Source organism: Hipposideros armiger, unplaced genomic scaffold (genome assembly GCF_001890085.2).
Source record: "Hipposideros armiger isolate ML-2016 unplaced genomic scaffold, ASM189008v1 scaffold_102, whole genome shotgun sequence".
NCBI lineage: Eukaryota > Metazoa > Chordata > Mammalia > Chiroptera > Hipposideridae > Hipposideros > Hipposideros armiger.
The window spans coordinates 907551-921457 of NW_017731452.1; the positions used below are offsets into that span (position 1 = coordinate 907551).

The window sequence follows — 13907 nt, forward strand, 5'->3', positions numbered from 1 at the left end:
CCCATCCTCCATGGCGAGGCTGCCTCTGGGGGTGCATCCCCCACGCCCCACCACAGTAATTCTGGGTTACTTTTGTGCACTTGTGCCTACGGTACTGGAGTAAGCCTACAGGCATAAGAGAAGAAAGACAAATGCAGGTGCTTGAGGTGGGAAGCTGTGGGTGGACTCCGGTGTACCAAGACGACATGTCAGGGGGCATCAGCGGTGACTGCTACAGGGCCTTAAAGCAGTGTCTGGTGCACTGTGAGTACTCAATACACTGTAGCTAGAGTGAACACAGTTTTAACTGTCCATCGTCCCTTCCTGTGGGGATCTAGCCTTCTGTCACTTGATGTGGTTTTCTAGGGTTGTCAGTCAGGTTGCCAGCTCCCACCATAATCATTTACAGGGATGGTCACATGACCCAGGCTAGCCAATCAGAAAAGCTATTCAGTGATTGGTTTAGTAGTTGGTTTAGGATGGCCATGTGACCCAAGCTGGGCTAATCAGAGCCTTCCTGAGAGCACCTTGATTTACTCTAGAACTGGTGGAAAGGAAGTTTTTTTTCCCTTGGGGGATGGAGGGGAAGTGGGGAGAGAGGGTGAGGAGGTAGGGAGAATGACCAGCCTTCCAGGAGAATGTTAATTTGGAACTGGGGGACCCCCATCTTTCCCAGCTGCTGGGGAAAAAAACCTTTCTGCCAAATGGAGTCCTGGGTTCTAGACAGGATTCCTTTATTTTCTAGCTGGATAAACATGAACAGGCCACCTAATCTCTCTGCAATTTGGTGTCCTTATCTGTATGTGGGGATGATGTCTACCTTTCAAGGTATTGTTTTGGTTCAGTGAGGGTATGTGTGAAATTCCTGGCAAATAGCAAATCCTCAGTAAATGTTAGTTTTGTTGTGGTTTGCCTTGATTTGATTTCACTTTATGGAAACCTCTGAAATCTAAGCTGGGACAGTTTTTTGAAAATGATTCCAATCTTTATGAATGTGAGTGTTTGTGGATATGTCACATGGTCCATTGTCCTGTTATAACCACAGAGCCAGTTCAAACTGGCCCTATCCTGTTTCTAACAAGACCCAGAACCAAAGTTTAAACCTTGGATACACCACACATGAGTAACACTTGTGACCCCTTAACTGCTTCCCCCCGTGGAACGAAAAGACCAGGACATGACTAGTACCTGAATGCCAAACCCTTTCAAGGTGAAGGTGAAGTGTCTGATATCCAGGAAAAGATCTGGTGCAGAAACCCCTTCAATCTTGCTGAACCCTGCATGGAGGAAACAGATTTGAGCCATGCCTTCTCTCTCCTGACCGGTTGATCTTGCAGTAAAACCTTTTTGATTTTCTCAAAGCCAGTGCCATAGTATTGGCTTCTAGGTGCATCAGGCTTGAGCCCTTGCTCGGTAACATTATGCTAGTTTGGACTCTCAGCTCTGATGTGTGGGGATTTGTTTCCTTGGGGGCCTCCCATGGACAAACGTCCCAGCTCACCAGGAAAAGCGTCCGTCACGAAACCTCTTTGTTTCACCATCCTGAGAGGGAGACGTGTTCCTTTCCTTCCACTCATGCCAGTTTCATGGCCGCCTTAACTCAGGACCAAAGAGACTACGGTTGGACCTTGAGGGACTAGCTAAAAAGCTATTCGATTATGGCCCACCTCTCTGTTCCAAAACTGGACCAGATAAAATGGTGACGTTCATTTTGGGAAGATTTCTCACGGTCTTCTCTTATGTTCTCCAGTAGCCCCTTGATTAATCTCTTCACTTTAGGACAAAATCCAGAACCCTTGAAGGGGCATTCATGGATTTCTACAATCCAGCCTTCTTAATCTTTTGTTTCTTCTCTTGATACATGCAGTAGCTAATGGACCCTTCCTTGTGCTTCCGCACTGCGCCTAAAGATAGTTGCTTTTCCTAGACAACTCTCCTCAGCTACTTCTAAAGGCCAGTTTTCATCAATTATTCCACTCTGTATCATCCCACCCACAGAAGCTCATAGTTTCAAGGCAGGCTCTACAAATACATTGCCATTTGCACAAGAACTAAAGCTTATTGTTATCACATCATTAAACTCTAGGCTCCCGGATGTCAGAGGCTATGTGTCTTATTTTTCTGCTAAGACACTAAAAAATGCTGTGTTGGGAACATGTTAGGTATTTTATCATTGTTTGTTGAATGAATGAATGTAAAAAACCTTGTCTTGAAAGCATCCACCACCTGGTTTCCAGACTGGAAATTGCGGGTCATGGTTTCAATCCGATTACACATACACTGTTACATTTGGTCTTCAAAACAATGCCAGGAAATTGACAATATGATCATCCCCATTTTAGTAAGGGAAAGCTCAAATGCTGAGCAATTTGCCCAAATTCTATTGCTGGTTTGCAAGATTCCAAGGTTTATGCTCTTAATCACGGCACATGCGTGGGTACCTATGCGTGTGGCGTGTTGAGGTTTCGGCAGCTCCTGTCTGAGTCACTCCTTTGTTTGGGTGTTTGGATGCCAACCTGAATAACTCATGGGAAATACTTCCCAGCATGTTTGCTTGGCTGGTATAGGAGCGCTGATAATTCTGTTCATGGCAGAGAATGCAAAAACATGTAGTATGTCTTAGCCCAGACTGCTCTAATGAAGCATCATAGACTGGGTGGCTTATCAACCACAGACATTTATTTCTCATAGTCTGGACGTTGGAAGTCCAAGATCAGAGTACCATCATGGTCAGATTCTTATGAAGGCCTTCTTCTGGGTTGCAGGCTGTTGACTTATTGCATCCTGGCAGGAGAGAGAATGAGAGGAAGCAAGCTGTCTCTGATTCTTACAGGGGCACTAATCCCATTAGACCTTATCTAATCTTGATTACCTCCCAAAGGCCCACCTCCTAATACAGTGAGGATGGTGGTAGGTGGTAGGTGGTGGGATGGGTGGTAAGGTTCAACATATTAATGGGCGGGGGGGACACACAAACATTCAGCCCTTAACAACTTATTTTTCCTCCTCCAAATTTAGAGGCAAAATATCGAGACCTATATATTCTCTTTTGTTATAGAAAGGAGGAAAGCTGCTACTGAGTATTTCCCAAGTATCTCATTCTTCCCAGCACTGGCAAATGGGAATAGGGAAAGGAAGCTAGTGTTTATTGAGTGCTTATTATGTATCAGGCACTATGCTGTGTGCTTTAAATACGTTACTCTTATGAACAACACCGACTCATCTTAAAGACTTCACGCAGGCATCACTTTCTTCCCGTGTGCTGTCTTTGCCATCCCCTTCCATCACAGGGTTGATGCCTTTCTACTTTGTGCCCCCCTCACCCTCTAACATTGCCTCATTGGAGTCATGTTACTACCTATCTTGGTGTCCATTTCTGCCTTTCCTTTAGACCTACCTATCCAGACTGGAAGCCACTAGTCACAAATGCCCCTGAGCATTTGACAGGGGTCTAGTCCAAATGGAGATGTGCTGTAAGCATAAAATACACACCAGGTTTTGAAGCCTTAGTATGAAAAATGGAATGTAAAATAGTAATAAGTTCTATGTCAACTATATGTTGAAACAATAACATTCTGTATAAATTGCGTTAAATAAAATATTGTTAAATTTCCTCATTTCTCTTCTTAAATGTGACTGCAAGAAAATTTAACTTTTTTATGTGGCTCACATATTGAATAGCATAGTTCTGGACTGTAAATTTCTTGGAAAGGTCTGTGTCTTATTGTCTTTCTATTTCTAGAACCCAGAACAGGGTCCTGCACTCAGTAAATGTTCATTACAAATTCGTTGAATACACATGTGGTTTCATATAACAGAGCCCCCAGATTTTCTGGCCCCAAATGAAGAAGAAACCTGAAATTGGCAGGAAGATCCCAATGAAGTAAGTCATCATGATAAGATGGAGAGGCATTTGGCTGTGTCTTCTGAGCACACACTATGCTCTCTAAGTGAAGAGAACAATGGGCAAAGCAAGAGCAGAAAAGAAGGGGTGGTGATATGAATTCGTAGGATAGCTGGAGTCAGGGTGTGGTTAGTAAGACGGGAGCATAGTTTGTGGAAAGCCTCAAAAGTTTCCCCCTTTCACTTCAGAATAAAGACTAAATTCCCAGGAAGAGTTATAGTAGATGCTGTGGGCACTTGTTCCATGTCTCCTCGCTGCTCCCATATGCACCATAGCCAAGATGTGGAAGCAACCTAAATGTCCTTCAATAGGCAACTGGATAAAGAAGAGGTGATACATATATGCAGTGGAATATTACTCAGCATAAAAAAGAATGAAACCTGACCATTTACGACAACACGGATGGGCCTAGAGGGTATTATGCGAAGTGAAATAAGTCAGACAGAGAAAGACAAATCCCATGTGATGTTGCCTATATGTGGAACCCATTTGCTTCTTGTGGCTGTCTGTCTGAGGGCATTGTCTGGCCACAGCACTGTGCTTGGTTCACACAAGGGGAAGGTCAAGAGTGTCAGGGAATCAATATGTTTCCTGGAGGTAGTCCTCAACCAATGATGCATGGGGATTGATGGATAAATAAAATGTCCTCACCTTTCAAGTGGGACAACTGTGGGACATGTCTGAACTCCCACAGTGGCAATCTGCTCATCAATACTTCCTGAACTGCCTTCTTCCCTTTCCTGTTTTATGTTCCGCTTTCCTCATCTGTGTTTCTTGGGATCACCTCCCAACACTGCTGACATTCAAATCCTTGTTTCAATGTCTGACTCTGGAGGACCCAGACTAGGGCAGGGGATCAGGGTACTTGACGTCTGACTATGGACCACCTTTAGGCTTCAATCATACCCTTCTTTCTATTACACCCTGCATTTATTCTTAGTAACGGCCTCCGCACCCCAACTTTTCATGTTACACCATTACACATCTTTCTTCCTTTCCATGGAAATCCTAAATTATCAGATTGGCATTCAAAGACCACCAAACCTGGTACCACCGACTTCCCATCATACACATCTCCCACTCCACTCCCTCCCTGCACGTGTGTACTTCATTTACACTGTTCTACTCTCCATTCTTTCAATAGGCCCTTCAAAAGCTCACACCTCTTTGCTTTTACACAAATGTTTTGCTGTGCCCTAAATGGCTCTTGGAAGGTCTCCCTCCATGACGACCCTCACGTCATCCACACCACTGAAAACAATTGTGTTTCCAACTGCTAGACCTCGTCCCCGTTCTCAGTTACAAAGTGAAGTTGTGGATTTTCGTTGAGATCCCAGTGTTTATTGCTGGCCCAGGTTTAAATGTGACAGTCCACCAACACTGGCCATGTGAGGCCATGAGAATTACATGGGCTACATGAGCACTAAAGGAGAATGCATGAGAACATCCTTTGTGCAGCGACTTTGTAAGAATTTCGCCGGCTGTGTGACTACCTTTTCTACTTTGTAAACTCAGGTTTACATATGTGGCATTTTACTGACATGGGACTAGCTTTTTTAGCCTTCTTATTTATTTTTATTTATTTATTTTTTGCTTCCTGCTGAGAAATATTATAAACATAGTAAAGCCTTCCTAATCACATATTCTTCTTTCGTGATATCTTAGCCCTTGGAGATTTACTTCTGTGTATCCCTTTGATAACCTTGATGGTATTAAATCATAAAAATGAAAATGGTGGAGATGTGTGAGTTTTAAAATCAGTGCTTCACTGAGCACTTGGGCAGGCCAGAAAAAAAAAAGTGCTTCTTGATAGACATATTATCTGCTACAAAGCAAAACAAATTTACAAACATATCCTTGAAATCAGAGGAAACAAAACCCCTGAAGAGTTTCTGGTGACTAACGGATGGTAATTTGAAATGCATCATATTTTAATCTCATTTAAGCCAAGAGAGCATGATAGGACAGTGAAGAGCATGAATTCTAGCTCTGTTCAAAAATCCTGGCTCCATCACTTACTGTGTGATATTAGGCAAGTGTAAAACCTCCCTATGCTTCAGTTTTGTCACCTATAAAATGGGCATAGGGCTGGCCAAGTGGCCTGCTGGTTAGGAGTTGACTTGGGATGCCAGCTCTGAGCAGCAGCATCCCAGTTCAGATCCCACATGAGAGCCAGTGATGCTGCACCCTCTACAGCTGAGATGGTGAAAAACAGTTCGACGTGGAGCTGGGCTGCCATGAGTAGCCAGTAATGGCATAGGCTGCAGTGAGGCTGGCTGGCAGCGGGTGTGCACTTTCATGAGCTGCCATCAGTGGCCACCCAATGGCCAGTGAGTGACTGCCTCACCTGGGAAGAGCGCAATGATAATACCAACATGGGCTAGTGAAGCAACGTCCTCCACAACTAGACTGAAGAACAAAAGGACAGCAACTTGTCTGTTCCCCTTCCCCGATTCCCCAGCGCTGTTCCCCTCCCCCAATTCCCCAATAAAACCTTTTAAAAAATAAAATAAAATAAAATGGGCATAATGATAAAGCCTACCTCTCAGGGTTGTTGGGAAGGTAAGAGAATTAATACACATATAGCTCTTTTAACAGCATATAGTAGGTGCCTTATAAACGCCATTACAATTCTTATTGTTATGATTATTATTATATGATGCTTTTAGTAGTTCTTTTATTTAGTGGTTTTATTTTCTTGCTTGAGAGAACTTGAATGTATTTTTAAAGGCTTGGCTCATCTCAACCCCAGTTTTTCTATGTAGTCTTTAGTTTCTCATGTGGAGAGTCTTTGATCACATGCTTTTTATTTTTCCTTACAACGCAATGAGGTGAGGGTGGGAGGTGGTGGTGGCTGCTTTTCCAACAACTATTTATATGGAGTAACCAATGCCAGGCGAGGTTATGCTATGCTGAATACTTTATTTATATTTTTATGTAAACATAATTTGCTTTGTAGGCACAATATAACAAAAGCTCTAAAGCCACAAATACATTAGACAATGTTTCAGTTCACTCCAATCAAGCTTGAATTATGGAGAAGCCTTCACAGTTCCTTTAAGGCAAACTGAGACATTTTTTACCCTTCCTTCAGAGAAACAATCACGTGATGGGAAAGAAGGTGCTTAAGACGAGAGTGCACTAATTAGTTAATTTTGATATATATATATTTTAATTCTTAATGGCATAAATTGATCAAACTCTATTGGTCAAACTCTAGTTTTTCTCTTCTCATCTTGTATTCTGAGGATACGAAAAAGAGTTTTCTATAACCAACTGGTATTTGTTTTGTGATTATTATATTAACCTTGCTAGTTGCAAAACCAGATTTGGGGAGGAATGACTTTTTATGTTTCTCCTCTGGATGTAACAAAGGCCATCTGGAGTCTGAATGTCGACTTCCCACTCACCTGGCACAGGACAGCCCTGATATGGCCAGTGGCTCTCTGTTCCCCCACCCTGGAAAATGCCATTTCCGTCCAGCTCACCAGGAGTGTTACGTGGGTAGCGGTTTTCCTTAAGACCCCGTTGTCAGCTTGGTTATGGGAGAAACACGACCAATAATTCAACATTTAGCAAAGGTATTTGGGGGATAAAACCTCAATATTATCTCCCTAGATGGCCCAGAACTGGAATATTGGTGAGTCCTGGGTTAGGAAGAGACAAGAATCCCGTCCTCTCAGAGACACTCTCATCTTTCTGCACATCAATGGCACCACCCTTTTCTCATCTTCATTTTTTACATGTACATTCACAATGTGGAGAAACTCCCTTCAGATAAATATTTGGCATAAAGAAGTCATCATCACAAGCTTAGGATAGGGAAGAAAAAAAAAACCAGAACATGATTAATGAGGTGACATTTGTTACAAAAGGACTTTGGAAACAGAACAGGGAATTGCTGAAATGCATTCATTCCCATCGCTTTGGGGGAAGAGTTGGGTCTACCCTAAGGCTCATTGGTGGAGAGATCGGGCAGTGTGGGGACCCTCCAATGTCTTCCAGAAGATAAAGCGAGTGGGGCTGCTAATCCTGTGGGCTTCTTGTGTCTCCAGCTTGGTTTGTAACTGATAGTCAACCTTTGGGATGAAAGGAATAGAAAGAGGGAACAAGGAGATTGCTTGTGGAGACACAGAGACTCTTTCTCTTCCTGCAGGGAAACTGTTCACCTCAGGCCATGTCAGGTGGGATGGGGCTGAGGGTGGGGTTTCTTAGAAGCTTAGGAGCTAGAAAATTGGACAAGGGTCTACAGTCAAGTAGTTTGGTCCCCAGTTCCCCAAATGCAAGGATCCTGCAAAGAGTCGGCACCATAATTTTATATTTCAGAGGAGAGGAGCTGCACATTTGGCATCTGATACTGAGGGTCAACCTTTGTATCGCTAGAATTTGTTACATGATGGAACATGCCTTGGCTAGTAAAAAGATATCCAATGACTTGTTTTTCCAAATATGGTCTACAGAGAGGTCTGCCTTGGGGGATCCGCAGTGAAGGTGGCTGCTCACTACTAGGAAAGGACTATAGTAAAATTGGTAATGCCCATGGCAAGTGTGCAAACCTAAGCGGGTCTCAGTAATGGCTTCTGAAATAGTCTCACACCTGGTGAATTTTCTTAGAATTAAAATAAAATATATATGACGGGTATGGGGGTGGGGAAGAGGATTTTGCTCATGAGATGCCATTTCAGAGGAGAAATCTCTGTGGCTGGTCCTCAGACTCATGCTGTTGACCCATCCTCTATCCTGAAAAATTCACATCTGTTTCCCTGTGTTTACGGATAAGAACCAGTGAAGGGATCAAGCATCAGAGGGTAAGAGGAGAGTAGCTCAAACTTTTGACCATGAACCAACTGAATGAATGTAAAGGAGGTTGTTGCCTCCTAAACAGGGAGAGGGCAAGTACTCTTTGGAGCGATCTTAAGTGTATGGGCTCATGGAAACATCTCCTGGCCTACCCTCTTTCTGCCAGCCAAACTGGCAAATGCTCTTATCAGAAGCATGGGTGGCTGGCAGTGAAAAGTGTCACTGGCCTGAAAAATTCTAGGATGTGAGTAGCGCTCTGTGATCATACCTTTCAATCCATACTTGTCTTTGCCCACGTCTGGTCTCTTAGGCATGGGGCCTGTGGGCTTGTATTAATTTGCAAGGCTGTTCTAGAACTGTCAAGAAGGACCCAAAGATGAATGGCGTTGAAACAGGGGAGAGGGGAGAGTGTCCTACACAGATGGAGGGAGGGACATAATACTATGCGGAAGGGGTTGGCACTTAATTTCAAAACACAACAGTGATCAACAGCTTTATAGCTCAGCTGACTGCAGACAAACACGACACACTGGACGACAGCATTTGTTCACGGGGGCACAGAAGAGCTTTCTCAGCTGGTTGCTCTTCTGCCAAACCATCCTTCATTCTTCAGCCGGGGTCCTGGGTTACTGGATGAAGGGCATCCGCTCCTTGTTCTCACTGTCACCCTCGTGGTCCTCCTCCTCTTCTCCCGCCTCGCTGGTCTCAGTGCTGTCATTGGCCATCTGTAATTCAACAGCGGACTTGTGAGAGGGCTCTGCAACCTAACCCCCACCTTCTCCGAGCGTTGGATGAAGCCACATGGGGGGGCTTCTTTAAGGGCCAGGAGCTAGGGTTGCTAGCTTCCCCAGGAAGGCAGTGTGGTGTTAGCTGTTTTCCTCATATGTTGGGCACCCCAAGAAGCAGGCTCTGAGATAAGGATCTGAGTGCCAGGATTTGGAATTGGGGAGATGATTCCTTCTAGCCCAGACTTCTGTCCAGGTGGGCGGTGGCCTCCGCCCACCACAGAGATGCTCCAAATACCACAGATCTCAGTAGGCCCGTTCTCCATCATCTCGTTGTTTCTTTAGGTCCCAGGGTAAAAGTCCTCCCGAGATTCAGAAACAAGGACAATGACATAATGTCATGGCAGGTTTGGAACTGTCACCATGAAAGGTGGGCTTTTCAGCTCCCGCTCTGTTGAGACTCCTCCCCAAACCCCCACTGTGGCCTCCATACCAGCCCGAGGGCCCAGCAGGACCTCACGTGTAATGGAATCAGGTGGAAAGCCACTGTCAGCTATTTGGCTTGAAAGCAATAAGCAGTCCAGGATGGCCCTAGACCTGTCTGCCTCGTACTGATGGGGCTGACACAGATTTGGTCACGTGTTTAAAGACCTGAGCTCCCAGCCGCCTTCTCCTCTGTAGCTTGGTGCCCTCATCTGCCTTCACACATTTGCTGGCACCGTCCCGGAACATGGTAAGCATTTAATAAACTATATCCATGTTGCTTTCCGTCACTTACACATTGTAAAATGCCCTCTCATTAAACCACCCTTCCATCCGTGAAATGGCCATCATACCTAAACTGCATTATGGTTATAAAAGCCAAATAAACACTTTTAAAAATATACACTTTGGACTATAATATGCAAAGAATTTCAGTTCTTTCTCTTTTAGCAATGACTGATAAAGCTCCAAGACTAAACATGTGAGAAAACAAAACAAAAACACCGTTCTAAGTATTTTTCTCTGTAAAACCTTTTCTAGCACTTAAGTGTGTATGAGAAAATGTTTTATGCATATCCTTCTAATTGACTTGTGAGAATTGACCAGCCTCCAAAATACAGATGTGGTCGCTGAAGCTGAAGTGACAAAGTAATTGCCCGGGTCCCACATTGGAGCTCAGACCTAGGCTTTGAATCGTGCAGCCTGGTGGCAGTGTGTGTGTGGACCACCATGCTACACAGCCCCCCTCAAGTGGTCTTTGCAAGACCAGCTGGGACGTGAGTTTGATACGCTTCCCCCCTGGTGAGATCCCTGAATAGAAAAAGTTTGATCCTGGTAAAAGGTAACAAAATCAATGCAATCATCAGGGGGCATCTCAGAAACAGTTGGCATCCATCTGTCGAGTATGTGACTGTGAATTTATTGGCTTTTACTAGGAATTCCTCCCACTTGTGGGAGCCAAGAGATAGACACAGGCCGATTGTCCCTATCCTTTCCCGACTGCCCTCAGATTGCTCTTGAAATGCTCTCACTGAAGTATTTTCCTTTCTTTCTCAGCATCTATCTCAGTTTGTAACTGACCCCTCATTTGCACATTCATTTGTTCACCCCTGGTCCCCCCCCCCCCCCCCCAGCCGTGAGCTGCCTGTATTTCCCTCTGCCCTACCGGTGCCGGCACCTGATAAAGACCCTCTTATGTTGAACTGAACGGATCCCTCTGCTTTTGACTCACCAGTGGAGTCGGGGTCTTCTCTACATCCAGAATTAATTTGCCAATGTTGCCTCGGTCATGGATCCGCTGCATGGCCTCCTTGACCTGAGAAATGGGGATGAAAATGGAAGCGCTGGTTAGCTGAGAGGTCCCCTAAATGTGAAGGCCTGGGAAGCCAAACCACTGGATGCCCACCAGGGCGCGCTGTGGTTTCAGTTTAGTTACTAAACCCGAGGTGGTTTTTGGACACGGGGTGCAAATAAATTTTGGTTGTGTCACTCACACACTCTGATGTGTACAAGAAACTTGGTGTCCTGGGTCTAAAGAAATGAGAGTGCTGGCTCCTGAAATAAGTACATTCGAATTTCTTTTCTAAAAGGGCTGGAGGAGGAGGCTACTTGTGAAGTTCCAAGAGTTACATGCGGCAGAGTCGGCAGGGCACATCAGCGAGAGTAAATTTTGTCCAGTACAATTATTCTTTGAGGGTCATTTGTGCCCCACTTACTTCAATGTTATATCACTGTGACTCATAGTTTGGCTAAAATGACTCATTACCCAGGCTGAACTACATTTAAGACAATTCCCGTGATTTCTGGTATGGGGTGGAAATTTTGTCTCCGTTGAAGCAGACATTTCCTCAGTACTAGTATTGCCCCCAGAAAAGAGGACCTATTGTTTTTTTGTTTGTTTTGTTTTTTTGTTTTTTTTTCCCCCAAATAATGGGGACCAACAGATGTCTACTGGAACATCTTTATAAAAGCAAGGGTGTGACAGAGTCTGATTTATGCTTTGAGCATTTCATTCTGCAGCCGTGTGAAAAAATGAACTGTAGGGGGCGCTGTGAGGATTAAATAAGATAAGCGAATGCAAAAGGGCCCAGTGCTTGGCATCCTATGTCCTCCGCATTTCTTAGTGATTTCTAAATGGAAATGCAACGTGTCTTGATTTAAAAAAAAAGAAGAAAGAAAAGAATTTCAATAGATCTAGTCTAAATATTTTCCCTAAAGTCTCAGATTTTTAAATATTTTTGTTTATCCATTCAGTCCACAACACTCATTAAATGTCGCTTGTAGGCTAGATGCCATGGTTTAAAAAAAAAAAATTAAAAGCTCAGCTACGGTGTCTGCCTTTGAAGAACTCAATCTGGGGCTGATAGAGCAGTGTTTGCTTATATAAAAACGAAAGCCGTTTTCTCATTTGGATAAAAACCTGACAAAGCCATTAAAATATGTGTATTCTAATTGCTTTTCTAAGGCTTTATCCTAAAGACATAATTCAAATTATGGGGAAAAAAACGTGCCACACAAAAGAAACTCAATCACAGCATTGCTTTTAATGGCAAAACACTGAAGCAACTTACATATCACAGAATACGGGAATGCTTAAGTAAACCATGGCTCTTACATTTATCTACTGAATGGAACTCTTATGTAGCTGTTAAAGTGCGAACTATAAAGAATGTGCAGCAGGATTTAATGCCTTTATAATGTTGCTAAATGAGAGCATCAGGGTGTATATTTTTATCTGCATTCCCATAAAAACATGGACATCCTAATATAACTAGAAAGGGATTCAGATATATGATGAAACATTATGTAGGGGAAATGAGTGCCTTTTAACTCTAGTGCTCAAACATTGCTATTTGGTAACATGTTATGAAATCTGTATTTCATATAAATTAAATATATCTTTAAGAATAGTCTTTGGATAACCTAGCATTGGTTAGACTCGACCTCTTTGATATACTGATAGTGTCATATGATTGTTAAGTTTCCTGACCCTAATGCATAATCCAGTAGATTTCTTCTATTTCTGTGTGGTGAACGTTGCTTTTTCAATTTGATCATAATAACAGCTACTGTTTACTGAGAATCTTTAAATGTCATGGCAGACAGCGTCTAAAATGGCTCCTAACTGACTTCACTTCCTGACACTCACACCATGTGTAAACCCCTCCCCATGAATGTGGGCTAGACCTAGTGACTGGCTTCTAACTAGTAGAACACAGGAAAAGTGATGGGAGATCACTTCCAAAACTAGGTTATAAAAGATGGGGACTTCTCTCTTGCAATCTCTCTCCTTCTCTGACTCTTCTTGCTTTCTTGCTCTGATGACACAAGCTGCCATGTTGTAAGCTGCCCTATGGAGAGGCCCACATGGCAAGGAACTGAGGGAAAACTCTGGCTAACAACCAGAGAGGAACTGATATCCTCAATCCAAAAGCCCCTGAGGGACTGGATCCTGCCAACAGCCAATGAGAGAGCTTGGAAGCAGGTCCTTCCCCAGTTGAGCCTTGAAATGAGACCACAGCCCTGGCTGACACGTAGATCGCAGCCTTGGGATAGATTCTGAACCAAAGGACCCAGCTAAGCCATGCCCAGGGTCCTCACCCACAAAAACTTGTGAGATCATACATGTTGTTTTAAGCCAGTAAGTTTTGGTGGTCATTTATTATGCAGTAGTGGATAACAAACACATTCTTACCTTGTATACATAATTCTTACCTTGAAAGATATGCATTATACCCATTTTACAGATAAGTACCTTGATGCTCAAGGATATAAGCAATTTGTCCAGAGATTCTGTGGCGATTGACAACAGAACTGTGGCTCCAACTCAGGTTGTCAGACTTTAAAACTGATGCTTTTTCCCAATTCCCCCCAGACTGTGTTGCTTCCTTTGATTCTCAAAGGCAAGGGAAGGTGGTAGGTAACATCTTACATAATGGTTTCTCAGAATTCAGTGGTTTATTACCCTGGTAAGTCATTAAACACCTAGAAACTCCTTGGAGACTGGGAACAATTTT

At 43.6% G+C, this 13907-nt stretch overlaps 1 long non-coding RNA gene across 1 annotated transcript; it reads right to left on the bottom strand.

Annotated features, from left to right (window-relative positions):
* Positions 1–6785: 6785 nt before the first annotated feature.
* LOC109384799 (uncharacterized) lies at positions 6786–11756 on the bottom strand. Its single transcript, XR_002124490.1, has 2 exons — positions 11123–11756; positions 6786–9408 (listed from the first exon to the last, which is right to left on the bottom strand). It is a non-coding gene; the product is annotated as an uncharacterized LOC109384799 (long non-coding RNA).
* Between the last annotated feature and the right edge of the window lie 2151 nt (positions 11757–13907).